The sequence below is a fragment of the Nipponia nippon genome, unplaced genomic scaffold, assembly GCF_047370975.1.
Source record: "Nipponia nippon isolate SJK-2023a ecotype South Korea unplaced genomic scaffold, ASM4737097v1 scaffold_1, whole genome shotgun sequence".
Lineage (NCBI taxonomy): Eukaryota > Metazoa > Chordata > Aves > Pelecaniformes > Threskiornithidae > Nipponia > Nipponia nippon.
In genome coordinates this window covers 39112052-39126811 of record NW_028262290.1, presented here as the reverse complement: position 1 = coordinate 39126811, position 14760 = coordinate 39112052, and the positions used below count along the sequence as shown (strand labels likewise).

Genomic DNA, 14760 nt, shown 5'->3' with positions numbered 1-14760 from the left:
CTTATTGTGTTTAACACCTACTTGCCAAAGCTTTTCTCTTTTTTTTCTTTTTTTTTTTTTCTATTTTCCTTACTTGAAGAGAACTTCAGTTTGGAAATCAGAATTCTTACATTTAATAATGTCATTCACCTCATTGTTAATTTCCTACTGCTTAAAAAACACCAGTCTGAGGGGGAAAGGAGCTTGTGTTTCCAGAGTCTGTTGTGATAGTTAGCATATATTTGCTGAATCCATGATAGTATCTTTAAACTATCTCTGTTGCCTTCAAAAGCACTTTAGCAGTGTTTTACTGTTTGACTGCCTCTTAATTTTCTTTTTAATGAACTTCATCGTTTCTATATAATCCCTCTTCTTGAAAATAAACAGTACCAGAGCTCATGTCTCTACCCTCAGAGCCTCTCTGTTCCCCTTCACACCTAAGAGTAAATCCAGAACAGGCACTTAATAATATAGTCTTAATGATATACTTTTCCTCTGTAGGCCTAGCATAGATATTCTGCATTAGATGGTGATAGTAGTTGGCTTATTTATCTGATCTTACTCTAAGCTGTCCTTTATGCACAGGACCAATGCTCCACCAGTACAACTGTTTTTCCTACATTTCTGTACCCTTGTATTGTAGAGTCCTTCTGTTTATATTCCTTCTACGAAGTTTTTTATATGCCTATTATGTCAAATCCTCAAGGTAAATTACTCAAAGTAGAACAAAGCACTGAGACTCAACATATACAAGTAGCATTTTTCCCCAAGGTCTTATATAGATGTCAAGTTTCTTCTTGATTTTATACAGAATGTTGTTTTGTTTGACACTCTTTTTGACTCAGAAGATGACATTAGAGAAGTTCTCCTTTGTCTTTGGAACAAAGATGCTGGGGAAAAAAGTTAAGAAACAAAATTTTTTTTCAAGCCCTGGACTTGAGTAGATACTGGGATAATCGTCAACCTTTTAAAGCAGTAGAAGAATATTCCTGTTAAAGGTTGGGGGTACTGAGAATATCAAAGAAAAGAATAAAATTTTATGACCTGGTAGTTGGATAAAAGCCATTTTTCAGTATTATTATTAATGATTAAATATAAAAGTAACTAACTGGAAATTTGGATTCTAAAATAAAGTCAGACATACAGAAAACAAAAAAGTCCCTAAATGTTTGTCACAGCCAACATCACAGTAAATTCCCAATGAATGATGTTTCTACTGAAGTATGCATGTTTTGATCACAGATCTCAGCATAACTTGACTTCAACTGTAGCTGTAGGCTTCTACACAGCAAAGAAGAGGATTTATGCATGCAAAAACATTTTTTTCTGGAAACAAAAGAGCAGCTCAATATATAATCTGAGTAAGCAAACAAGAACGGGATACTAGAGACTGCAAGAAAAAAATGGGACACTGCATCCATATTTAAGCGGCTCTAGTCATACGATGGAAGTGGTATTGCGACGTCTGCAGTGGGACCCAGGTGAAATCCAGGTTTAATTAACTGCAGCCAAATAAAGCCAAACTACATACAGGTATGAGGGAGGGAGAGGATCTCTGAGAAGAGTAAAAAGAAGAACCACAAAAGAGTGAGAGGGAACATAAGTGTTGGCAAAAGAGAGGAGACAGAGGGATCTGGGGACACATGAAAGACAGGATCAGAAAGAAGATGTGAGCACTGCTGCTAAGGAAGGCTCCAGAGGTTTGTAAAGGTACGTGATGTAAGTAGACACCTTTTCCCATAACTTTTTCTTTCCATTTTCATTGTAATTTGCAACATAATTGGAAATTAGAAAAGCCCGAGAAGGCCAGACCTAGTTTACTAAGCAATGCTTCACTTGCAGCATTTCAGACTTTCCTTTTTGCAGCAGCAGCACCACCTAATCAGTTTTCCTCACCGTTTGAAGTTAATCCAAATATGTCATATTCACGGGGAACGACTTTTGTCACCTAACTTATTTTTTAAGAAGTCTTTTTCATTAACGATGTGATTTAAGTTTTTCTGTATTTTCTAATGGACCACCATGCATGCATTCATCCATCTAAAAATTTCACCATCTACTTTGCTTTCTATCTCAACCTTCTAATTGCTCATGATCTTCACTGATGTGATGTGAAGTATTTTAGTGTTTGCTAAGAACCAAAGGTAAAGAGGAAAAATACCAAGAGACCCCTTGAACGTTGAGGAAAGGAGGGAAATTTAAATGAGGCAAAATGGGAAACCGAGAAGCATTTGCGGGCCAGCAGAAGACAGAAAACGGGTCTTTAGAACAACTGTTCTCTATGCCCAAAGTAAATACCAAATACTTCTGACTTTTGGTAAATAAATCGATGCTGATATTCCACCCTGACAGACCTGAAACACAGAGTAAGTAATTAACCTTCAGCTTGTCAGAACTGATACTTAGTCATCATCATCAGAGTCACTAAAGGTATAAACCCCGAAGGAAAATATCATTCTGCTCCTGTCACCCTCATTTGTGGACGAAGTCACACAATGAAAGTTTTTCTAAACTCATTTCAGATGAAGAATGGTGCCTTTACAGTTGGTTTAATGGAATAATGAGCAAGTTGAAAGGTCTTGGTGTAATATTTGAGTTTCAGATTTAATTTCAGTAGGATCATTCTTCCTCCTTGCAATTGGCTGAGAGCTTTCCAAGTTTTCCTGATTGTCATTTGAAATGAAAAGCCCTGTCAGGTTGTAATGAGTCCAGAAAAGGACATTCAGGTCCTGATACTGTGTACTTGAACTATGCCTTTTGAAGCAGCACGTTGCTCTGTTGAACACATTTTCTCCAAGTTGGAAATTTAAAATAATTTATATCAGGACTAGAAGCCACCCACTCACTGGATTCCACCTGATCCAGTGGCATTGTTTATGCTCACAGACTTCTGTTCATTAGATCAATGGGGTGACTACCCTTAATTTCTTAAATCTCTATCACTGCTATGCATTTACATGAGTCCTATTTAATCTTGCAGCAGTACTCCTCAGGAAGGATAAGATTCACACTTGTGGTTTACATGACTAATTGATTCTTGTCGACAAAAACGGTGCTAAAACAAGTACTGCAGATGCCTCCCTCCTTAAGGTAGAAGCCAAAGAGGCTCTGTATCACTCTGCAGCACTTTGAGCTGCTAGCAATTAGTTCCATGAGACATTGCCAGAATGTGTCTGTTTATGGTGGGAAACACTGAAAACATTATACATTCAGGTTCTTTAAAATATATAGGCCCAGAATTAATTCATACTTTCAGGTCAGATACAGCAACCTCGCTTGAGTTTTATGGCACTGAAAGAAGAAGTGAGGTCTCAGTAATAAATGCAATATGGATTTTTTAAAAGAGATTTTAGATAACAAGCAACATTTTCTTTATTATTTCTCCTTCGGAGAATAACAAGCCACATATAGCCTGATGCTGAAAATGATTGGGGGGGAGACTTTTTTATCTTGCCCCCTATAATAGATTTTTTCTTTTGCCCAGTTCTCTCTGTGAATAACAAGAGTGGCAGCCATTTTCTCCCAGCTCAACATCAAAACCCCTTTCATCTGCTGTCTAAATGCAAACAAAGCAAACCTTCCACCAGGCCTTTCTTTCCAGATAAATTAAAACTCTCATGTCCTGGGGCCTAAATCAAGCCTACAGGCCTTCCCTAGATAAATCCTTTCTCAACCTGAAATCTTCTTGCTACACATGCTCCTTGTAAGATAATTTTGCAGTAGCTAATCAATAATGCAACAGTAAATTGCATTTAAATAAACATTAGCAGCCCTCTTAATGAATAAAACCTCATTTGCAATTTGTCAAAGTCAGAAATGCTGGACTCTTTTGATATTCATTAGAATATTGGAAATTGGAGCTTTGACAGGTTTTATGTATGTTGCAATTATGATTTTTGTGAATAAAGGAAGTGCTTTATTTTCACAAGAATTCTTGAATAAAAACAGTGATATATGCTATGGACTTGATAGATCTCAATTGCTGCCTTATTAAAAATGCAGAAAAAGAAAAAAAGCCCACGTTACAGTCACAAATTTTAAAAGGTTGAAATGTACTATACATATATTTTGTAAAACCTTATTATGAAATTCCTTCTTTTGTATGAAGAATTTTAATTAATTTGCTGTGATCCTAAGCTTTGGAAAAATATGATTCTTGGTAATTAATTTTTATGCAGCAATACAGTATTACAGTTGTATGTGTCGCTAATTTTGTAGTGAAATTGCAAAATAAAAGCATGTTTACACATCACATATTGTAAATTCACTTAATAAGGTTTTTTTGGTTTTATCCCCATTTTTCAATGGAAGCACTTCACATAAATGTCCCCATGTGAAACATCTGCACCATGCACATTACTGTGTGAATTCAGCGCTTTATAAACAAAGTCTTACACCTGGGATGGAGGAAAAATTCTAATTTTGAGAACCATTAGATTGTGGAATAGTATCCCAAGGGAAGAAGGAGAAGCCATATCCACAAGCTATTTAAAAACAAATTGGAAAACGTGAGCAGTACAGGGCAAAAAACAGAACGACATCAGGAGAGAAACACACCAAAAATGATGTGCAAGTTGTTTTCCATCTCTGAAATCTGTGATTGCACGGAAGGATGAGGCCAAGCAGGGCACAGAGCACAGCACTGGTTTACTACAGCAGTTACTATGGAAAAATCCACCTTTCCTTTAAAACATGCCCACACACACACGTGCATACACTCAGAATTTTGTCTTCTGCACTGGCATGAGAAATCCTCTGACCTGAGGTCCCTTTGTGGGAAGAAATGGTAAATGAACACAATGCGTTCCTCTTGCTCTGAAGGAGTTTGAACTCATGCAGTGTGAACCACATTTGTGAACAAAAACCCCAAAACAACTCCCTTTCCCTTACATAAACGCAGAATAAATGGCAGCTCTTTGGAAACATCTCTTTAATTTTTTTGTTTGAAGGACCAGTCCCTCTGTGTGAGGGAGTATGAAGAGTTTTATATATTTTCAAATTAAATATCACTATACAAAACACTGTTCTCTAAAGATTACAAAGATATACATACTGATATATTGTAGAAAATAGCTGGCTGCAACTTGTACTATGAGCAATATCCATTTTTTTATGCATTCAAACATTAATGAGGCTCAAATCTGCTTAGCTTTGAAAATCATGAAATGCATGAAGACAAGAAAGACAGATCCAGCTGCTACCACACAAATTTGTGACTTTCTGTAATCTTCAAAATGTATTTATCCCAAGGTACATTTAGGAGGGCAGAGGAGCTGTGGCTCATAAAGTAGCTTGATTGGCTCACGAGAGGCCAGTAAAGACACAGGCTAAAACGAACATCGCCTGAACATCGGTGCAGCGTGTGCTTCGTCTGGGCATCGCACCCTGCCATCGACACACATCCATTTACAACAGCCTCTTACTCCGAAACAGCTTGTTCCCAGGAAAAGGTTGTATAAGCCTGATTTATGGTTTCCACCTTTAATCTCTAAGTCAGGGCTCCTTTCTTGTCAGCAGCAAGGCAGTTCCACACAGGCAAAACAGTCTTGTAGCCAGGAAGAGAAACAGCCCCTTTCTCCCTCTCACCTTCCTGCTCCTTGCTCACTGCCATTCCTCCACCTTGGCCTCCAGGAATGGGAAGCTGGAGCGGATCTGCCCACTTTCCCTCTCCGAACAAATCAGGAGAAATGAGGAGCTGCTTTGCAAAGGCAACACTTCGGAGTAAGGGATCAGTCCTGTTAGTGGCAGAGGAGACTTGAGAGCACAAGAACAAAGGTGGACGAAGACCTGCGGATGTTGTGCATCTCCACTATGCACCAGATCAGCCGTGCCTAAGCTGAGCTACTTTGGGAGCCACCATCAGCGGCAGCTCCCATGTCCTGCGTGTGCTCAGGAGGACCAGTTGTCTCTACAGGCAGTACAGATGTACGGCTTTGAAGCAGCCTGTGTGCCACTAATGGTACCCAAACACCATAGTTTATATATCTCTGCTTTCAAACTCTTTACCTCAATGAGGGAGATTCAGGGCAGAGAACCAGGAGTGTCCACAAGACATCACAACACCGCAGGAGTCAGGCCTCTACTCCTATGCATGAAAACAACCTGGAAGGGCCAAGACTGCTCTTCTCTCCACTGTCCTCCAACTGGCAGCAAGATAGCTGACAGTCAATAGAGCAGGACTGCAAGCATTTGTGTTCCCAGGTGAAGACGAGAAAAGTCCTCCCACCAAAGCATGTTCTCATGTCACCTGGATCTGTCGCAATACAGAACAGATCCCCCGAACGCAAAGTTCTGGCGTCCTTCAGGTGTTTCTTTATCGCTGGTCTGCTCTGGTGAGGGAGAGTCCTACAGCATTGCCTTGGCACCACGAACTGCTTGTTAAGTATTTTGTTAGGAAATGATAGAAGTTAAATGAAATTTTTTTCCACGTTATGTACTATCACATCAGGTAGAGGGAAGGTCAGGGTTTTTTGCATGGATTCTCAACCATGCGTGAAACAATTTTGATGGGGTGGGGGGAGCGAGAGATGTAGGATACTGTGGGAAGTCACTATTATCTCCCTTTAAATAACCACATGTAAAATACTGGAGACAGAAGTTTAATATGTCTGGTGTTCATGACAGCCTCCTCCATGCATTTTTGCCTCTGACTTTGAGGGACAGCAGGCATAAGGAAGAGAACTGCTCATATTCAAGTTACAGGGAATTATTCCAGCTGCTCTCTGTGGAGGGAAAGATTAAGTTTCTGCACTTATTGATGCAGAAGCCACTTTGGGGTGTCTCACCATGTATAACAGGATTGTTTATTTAGGATGGAGGACTCTGGATGCCATACTTTGGTAGGACTGAGATGCATTATTCTCTGTGATTTTAGTCAAAGCATTGTGGATACTTTTGACATTTTATGAATAATAAATTTGATGCATTTTAACATATTGGCAGAAACCAGGAAAATAATATTCCTATTTTCCTATTCTAGCCACATCCTGAGTCTATTACTTGGCCACTACTAAGAAAAAGAGAAAAAAAATTAAATGGTAACAGGTGTCTTGATAAGAGCCTTGATAAGGCAAACAGTACTATGGCTGACCCAGAACTCCATGCAGGTATTCTCAGTGCAGTTGTTAACTCTTTATTTATACTTATATACATGCACACTTGTAAATACTGGTTCTTGAATAAGAATGAAAAAGAACTATTTTCTTATTAGTGGCACTAGGCTCAAATTATAATCATTACAAGTTGTAATACCTTTAAAAATACAGTCTTATACCTATGAGCAGATATATATTTTGCATTTCCATTACAATACTTTAATCTATGACCTTTGTCCTTTTATTACGATACTATTGAAATTAGGTTGTTGGAACGAAGATGTGGCTACTAATTTATTCATTGCTTTTTCTTTTTTTTTTTTAACCTAAGGGTAGTAGAAAGGTCTGAAAATGATTTTAAATCAGATACTTTTTTTTATCTGTGATAATGCTTTCCCCATGAATACAGGGCTTTGTTGAGTCTAGCAAAGGCTCTTACTTTATCCTCAGGTTAATATACATACACACAAAAAATCAGAAGTTGGACCTCATAAACATGATTAGCCAGTAGCCAGAGGTATGCCTTATCAGTTCCTAAAAACAGTTTTAAAACCAATATATTGAAAATACTATATATATATATATATATATATGCAATGCTATGTTGTTACTACTAACATTTCCATCCCTACAAGGCCTCCAGCGGTTTTTCGGTACAAGAAGAGACACAAATGATGACATTTTCACTTTGCATTTCATATCAGCATGCTAAGCTAAATTAACTAGTCCCGATTCTGCTTTCACACAGAAGTAAATCTAGAATAATTCCAGTGCAGTCAACAACGCTGCATACATCACTGGGGTAAATCTACCAAATCATGTCTCTGCTACTTAGATTTGTAATGTGTGGGGACAGAGGGAATGAAACAGGCATGAAACAGAGAACCTCCCTGTCTCCTTGCACACACAGTACATCCACAATCCCTCCCTAAAAGTTGCATTTCCGTAACATACAGTATTTTTATACCTTTAGCATGTTGCGTATCAAATACTAATGTTGTAACAGCTAACACCGTGGCACAGACATAGTCTTCTTAATCGTCTGTTTTCTTGTTAAAAATCTGAATGGATAGATTTCCAGCATACCAAGATTATGCCATAACTTACACAACTTACAACACACCTTCGTTTGAGGCACTTGAGAGAATTTTACTTTGTCCATTTTAACTTTATTTAACAACAGTCATACACCACTCACATTAGCTCAGATTACGCATTTAATTTCCTTAAGTGCTACTCTTAAAACAGCGCCATGCTTAATGTTGACATCTAAATGGTACCATTTACGCTTTGCTGTGAACACCTCATTAAAGCAAATGGAGCAGGTAAGGAGGTAGAGCATCTGCCTTTGTGGAGGCAAATGGGGAATTGCATGCCTTTGTTTGTCTGGGAAGAGTTGAGCACGATTTTCAGCCTGTGTAAATTGATGTAGCTCCATAGATTTCATCAGAGCTTCTCTGATTTATATTAGTTACAGATAAGGCAGGGTTTCCTGTGAGCCTCGGCTAACATAGTATTCCCTGCCTCCATAAAGTCACTTAGGAGATGCCTCCAGAGCACTGGATATTTATAAATTGGACACGGGTGCATTTTAAAACAGGAGCTACTTATATGTCACCTTTCCAGTAGCAAAGATCAACCTTTTTTTCCTTTCCTCACTTGAATATCAGATTTGTGACAATTTATTGCAGCGAGAAAAAAGTACTTTTTCCAATTAAAAAAAAAAGGGAGGGGAAGAGAGAGACAGATTTTCCCTGACTTGCCAAAATTTCTCTCTTTGAGTAAGCTCGAGCACAGAATATTTTGGAAGCCTTAAAAATGTAAAAAAAACCAGGGCAATTATTCATGTTATTCTGCATTTTTACTCTATTATTGATAGGTACACATACCAGAACTACTACAGATTTTTTAAATACATGTGTTTTTAAGTACTGCGGAAGAACAAAAAAAACAACACCAGCATCTGCTAAAGTAAATAGATGAAGAGATACCACTAAACCAGCCTAAAGTTAGTTTCCTTCGCTGTAGCATCTGCAGTAGAATCAATGGACTACAGAGATTTCATCCCTTTCTACTGCAGCAAACCGTGGCAGTGATAGATTCAACAGACTATTTTATCTTAAATATGATTTATCCACAGAGCTGTTGTCAGTAGGTTGCCTCGCCTCCTAAAATCTACATTAGTGTCCCGCCACCCTATAAATTGCCTTATGTCTCCTCAACTCTCACACTACCATGTGCCCTCCTTGCCAACAGAGAATAAAATGGTACACCATTAATGTTTGAAAAATCCTTTGAAAACTTGGGATAAAACTGCCGTATAAGTGCAAAGTATTATTATTGTTATTTCCTTGATGTCAATGTGAGATGTAATAGTTCTTTTTCAATTTGTTACTTAAAAGAGAAAGAAAAATTAGCCACCACAGTATTCTCCCTCTGTTTCCAAAGTCAGCAGAGACCATCAAGGAATTTACAGCATTCTGTTTCAGATATCTCTTAACCCCTTTTGCCCCAAAATATGGAACCAGGATTAGACACAGTCGATGCCATTTCTACTTGGCATGAGTCTTGGAAACAAGGGGTTAATGCATGCTGCAACAGCTATTGCTTTTACTGACAGCATATGTTCGTTATGAGATGAACAGTTTAAGCCAACTGAGTACACAGGAACATTAATAGCAAAAGAATGGCTATACTAACTTCAGAAAGCTTACATTAATGCAATGTGAAATTGTACATTTTGTGAGGCTTTCGAGTTCATTTTTTCCAAGTAATTTGTGCACAAAAAGTCTTAGAAACTTTTCTGAAGCAAATAAATAAACAAATGCCGCCTCCTACTCCAACTCGTTCCTCTAATCTATTACCTAAATGGATTATCCTCATTTTTTCTCCCTCCAAAAGTCAACAGCAGAGGAGGCTTAAGTAAGTGAAAGTAAAAGCTATTAACATTGTTTTGCAACTTTATTGATAGTGCCGGTGGCAAAGCCATCTCCTGTCACCTGCTAGCACAGACAGATGTGGAGGGCCCCCATCTCCTCGCTGGGCAGTGGGGAAACCCGGTGGTCTGCGAAGCCGAGTTTCCACAGCAACACCCAGTTATGTTTCCCAGGCAACCAGGAGCCTCAAAATCGGGTGGCAATTGGCGAGCAGAGTAGTTTGGGGACAGTAAAATCTATTTTCCCACTTTGCCAAAGTAGGAGCTGTGCTTGTGGCAGGCACAGGTGATGGCACGGCATGGTGGGATGTAAGGGAAGAGGGGGCTGCAGCCCGGCTGCAGGGCACAGCTGCTTCTCCTGACTCACACATACATGCGGCTTCTTCAACCTCCCCACTTTGCTTAGCAGTGCTAAGCACTGTACATTTTTATTTACAGATATTTTCTTCTTTTGCTAATTTCATAGTGAGTTACATTTCTGCCTATTTTTAATACTACCTCATACGTATTTCATGCCAGCTTTTGGGAAACCTATGCTTTTTTAACTGCTGCATTAACAGCAGAGGACCAAACCTTGCTATCTGCATTCGGTTCTCAATTCAAACAATACACCGCTGCAGGCAAAGGAAGGTTTGTCCAAGTGATGAAAAACAAAATTCAGATTCAAATTAACTTTATCACAACAATCTTTGATTTAGGAGGAGGGGCACAATAAGCTCATTCCTGGTATTTAGACAGATGTGGGCGCAGAATTTGATAGGAATTCTTTAATGCAGTGCCCTGTTGTTATTGGTGTTCACTCTGATTGTTTCATCAATACGTGGCTTGCTGTCATCTGAGGACATTAGGAAAGGGGGGCAAACATTTTCCAGGCAGAAATTCACTTCTCTGCCTGCCTTGACCACTATCTCCAGATTTGGGAGAATAATTATGTGAATATTGTCACTTTCTAGGCTACCTTGAACAGACTTATAAGGCTATGAAGAAGTTTTACTACTTCAAAGAGCATATTGGCAGTTTGTCTTGTCCTTGCAGATGACAAAAATTCAAACAGGCCAAGAACGACCTATCTGAGGATGAAAGTCAGTGCTTCCAGAAATTTTCAGTAATGTGTTTTCACAGCATGGAGGAACAACTCCAGTCAATACATACAGCTGAAGACATGAGATGAACCAGCGTCTCCAGCTGTCAATCAGTGCGATCACACAAGATTCAAAATACTGTAGAACATTGTGTGATTCTTGACACAGTCACAAAAAAAAACCCCAAACTAGTGTAAGGCAAACAGACTAACCTTAGCTTCTTTGGATATGAAAAGCCACCCTGGTTTTCCAAGGTAGCTGGGCCCCAGTGTCTCACTGTACCTTCTCATGTCAATGTAGTCAGTGTCCCCCCTGCCCTCGGAGGCTGTGAGAGAAGCTGCAGTCACACCAGGTCCACTTCTCTTTGCCAGCTGAAGCTAGAGAAAGACAAAAATTGAAGTCATATCAGTAAAGATTTGCTTTTTCTTTCTGTTCTACAGGCACAGAAGACAGAAAAACATAGATGTTGGGGTCACACTCACATGTGCCGTGTGCTTTGTGCTGCCAGAAATTAGTGACCTTCGTGACTCCTAACATGTAGACCTGGGAGGAAATTATCCTAGGTCACAAAGAGTTTTAATCTTTTCCTTCCATAAATGGCATTAGGAAGGTCAAAATTAGGCTTCTCCTGTGATTGGAAACTATGAGACCTACCTCCTCTCCCTCCTTTTTAAAGATATGGCATAATAGTTAAAGAAAAAGATAAGCATCACCTATTTGGTCTGTTTTAAAAGGCTATCCTATAGTGCCTACTTAGAATTGAGCAAATGTTGTGTTCAGTCTCCCCCACCAGCCACTGCTGCAGAAAGAATTTTATCCTGTGCAGAAGAAAAATGTCTAATGCTCACCTTACTAGATGCAAAATGTAAGAGGAAAAAAAAATTCTCTTCTATCAGAATATTGTTCTACACTACCCAAAACTTAATTATCTTAAGCAAATTTATATAAGATAAAGAAAAAATTCAGTTAAAATTTGTGAAATGTGTTTGGAAATTAACTATCAAGACAGGTCATGTATACATTAAATAACTTCTCAGCTCATGTGATCTTTTAAATAATCATAGAATTATAAAAATATCACTGACTACTCAAAAAAAAGAATTACTATAGCCACTATTCTGCCTCTCACTCTATCCTACCCATCTATTGTACTTCAAGAGCCCCTGCCACTGAAGGTCTTGAGTAACTGTGAAAAGCTCTTGCAGGCATGGTGTACTCCGTCTTTCCTCCATGATGCATATGCATTGACCCTCGTGTTGAAGGAGGCTCTAGGATATCACACTTGGAAAATCCAAATGGTTAAACAGGGAGAGCTTGCTGATATTTGGAGTGCAAGGGTCTTCAGGTTCTGTCTGGAAGTTTTGGGAGCATGAAGTGCGTCTGTATATTTGGGGTCAAAGGGAATAAACAGCTAAAACATCAGGAGGGCTAGAAGAGCCACAGAAATGAAAAATCATGATCTGTCTTAACATGATAAACTATCACACTAGCTTCTCCAGCACTTTAAGGCCAGGAAAATCAAGGCTGCCACTTTTTTCTACTCACAAAAAGAACAAAAAAAAAAAAGAAAAAAACCCAACTGTGGCAAGGACAAGTTTCTTCTGAAACAGCTGGCTGACTCTCTGTCCTTTCAATGATTCAGTGCATCTGGGCCAGAGGAAATATCTATCATCAGAATAATGTTGGTCTGTTCACATACAAAACGCACGTTGTATTTGTAGTAGCACTCTCCTGGAATTCTGAAAACCCTCTCCAAAACCCCCCTGTTAATGTGGGCAGAGGCTATCTGTGCTCACTGTAATAGTCTGAGCTCAGGGTGCCTTTGAGAATGACCTTTCTCAACTCCTTATACCATTCCGCATGTATTGCTGCTACAAGTAGAAACCTCAAAATAGGCAGCACTGTAAAGTAGAGGAGTGCTGCTATTCCTACATTGTTTTATAACCAAACAGCCAGCAATTGTTATTAAATTCCCAGAGTGGAACTAGCACACAAACAGAATTCACAAGGATGCCTTAAGTCTTGAGGATGAAGCTGCAGGAGACACACGTATTACAGTGTCTAGGCAGCACATGAAGATATTATACCCTGACCCTTTTTGAACCTTGTCCATTAGCTTTAGATAGGTCCTCTGCACTGCTCAATGCTGACATTATATGGTCCAGTAATCTAAGATAGCTGAAAATCTCCCATGAACTTGTACTGCCTCTTCCCAGCAGTCAGCCTGGCATCACAGCAGGGTTTACGTGGAGGAAAGTTCCACTTCTCATGAAGAGAATTATAAATTGCTTTGTAGACACTGGTTACAAAGTCTGGCAATTCTTTGGACAACAGCAGAACTGAGAGTTGAGCTGATATCCTAGGAACATCTCATCATAAAGCTCTACCAAGTCATATGCCACCTTTAAAAATATTTTTTGAAGAATGAAAGGCTTAAAAGTCAGTGTCCATTGGTCCATCACAAGTGATGCTGTGGGATGCTCCTAGATGGCAATGGTCTTACTGCTGTCTGTGAGATCATGCTAGTTAGCAAAGTAAACAAAGCGTAGAAAAAAGAATCAAAGTTTTGTGGGAAGGGTTAAAGAGTTCGTTGCACATTCACTAGTGCTGGTCCATCAAACATTTGAAAAACAAGCCCTACATTACTAGAAAGACTCTTGAACCTTTCTGTTTATCCTTCCCTCCCTTCCCTCAAAATGTTTTGTCCAGCCTTAAACCAAACAGGCAGTCATCTTTAGTCCTATCTCAGCAAGGTCAAAATAATTGAATGTGCCTTGACAGAAGGAAAGTCAGCCAAAGGAACTAAAAGCAGTATACACTGCAGCAATGAGGATTTTCCCCTCGACTCTGTGAAGCAGTTTCCCAAATGCATGTGTGAATCAGACTTTTACCGTTATGATTGCAGTTGTTATCTTGGCATAGTCAAACATCCATGTTACTTTTCAGAGGAACTGCATAGGGTGCTTTGCAACATAATCTTGTTCAAGCTTGAAGGAGAGAGATTCATGTAACAGCAGCAAGAGAACAGAGAGAAAAACATGTAATCTTGCGTCTAATCTAGCTGTGCTTAATACCTGCCCTTATCCTGCTCGCGGAAAGTGATAATGCCTGTTACTTTGTTTGTTTTCTATTGCTGGGCTAAAGGTTGCACTGGTAGTATTTAATGTAATGATTCCGTTTTGGTTTTCTTAAAGCTTATCTTGCTTGCTTCCCCCAGCTTTCAAACTTTGTTGCAGATCAAGTGCCACGCAGCAGTTCCCAGAGCAACCCTCTGCTCCTTGAGATAGGTTGGCTTCTTCCCTGTTGTCTTCTCCTAGTCTGTCAGCAGGCGGTCCAACTTCACCATACTCTTTTCCTTACTGTTCTCAACATCAGCCCAAGTTGTGCATAAAAAGGAAAAAGCGCTACGTTCTGCTACAGTGTTCAGTTCAAAGTTACTGTGGTGGCCCTGAGTCTCTTACATTTCCACTCCTTTTGTTCTTTTCCAGCATTGTGCTTAAGGCCTGATTATGAGTGCTCACAGATCTAGTGATTTTCATCTTAGCACACTGTCAGGTTAAATCACTGGCAATGTCCTCTCACCAGGAGTTTGCAGTTCAAGGACTGCCTTTGGATCAGGCGTTGCATGATTCAAATAAAAAATTCACATGCTTGGTACTGTAGTGACAAG

The 14760-nt window shown here is 39.3% G+C and overlaps 1 long non-coding RNA gene across 1 annotated transcript in view; it reads right to left on the bottom strand.

The window, feature by feature from the left end:
- The window catches only part of LOC148057338 (uncharacterized), a 162282-nt gene extending 150851 nt beyond the window's left edge, over nucleotides 1-11431 (bottom strand). Inside the window, exon 1 of the long non-coding RNA XR_015699466.1 lies at nucleotides 11303-11431. This is a non-coding gene — a long non-coding RNA (uncharacterized LOC148057338). The remainder of the gene's footprint in view (nucleotides 1-11302) is intronic.
- Between the last annotated feature and the right edge of the window lie 3329 nt (nucleotides 11432-14760).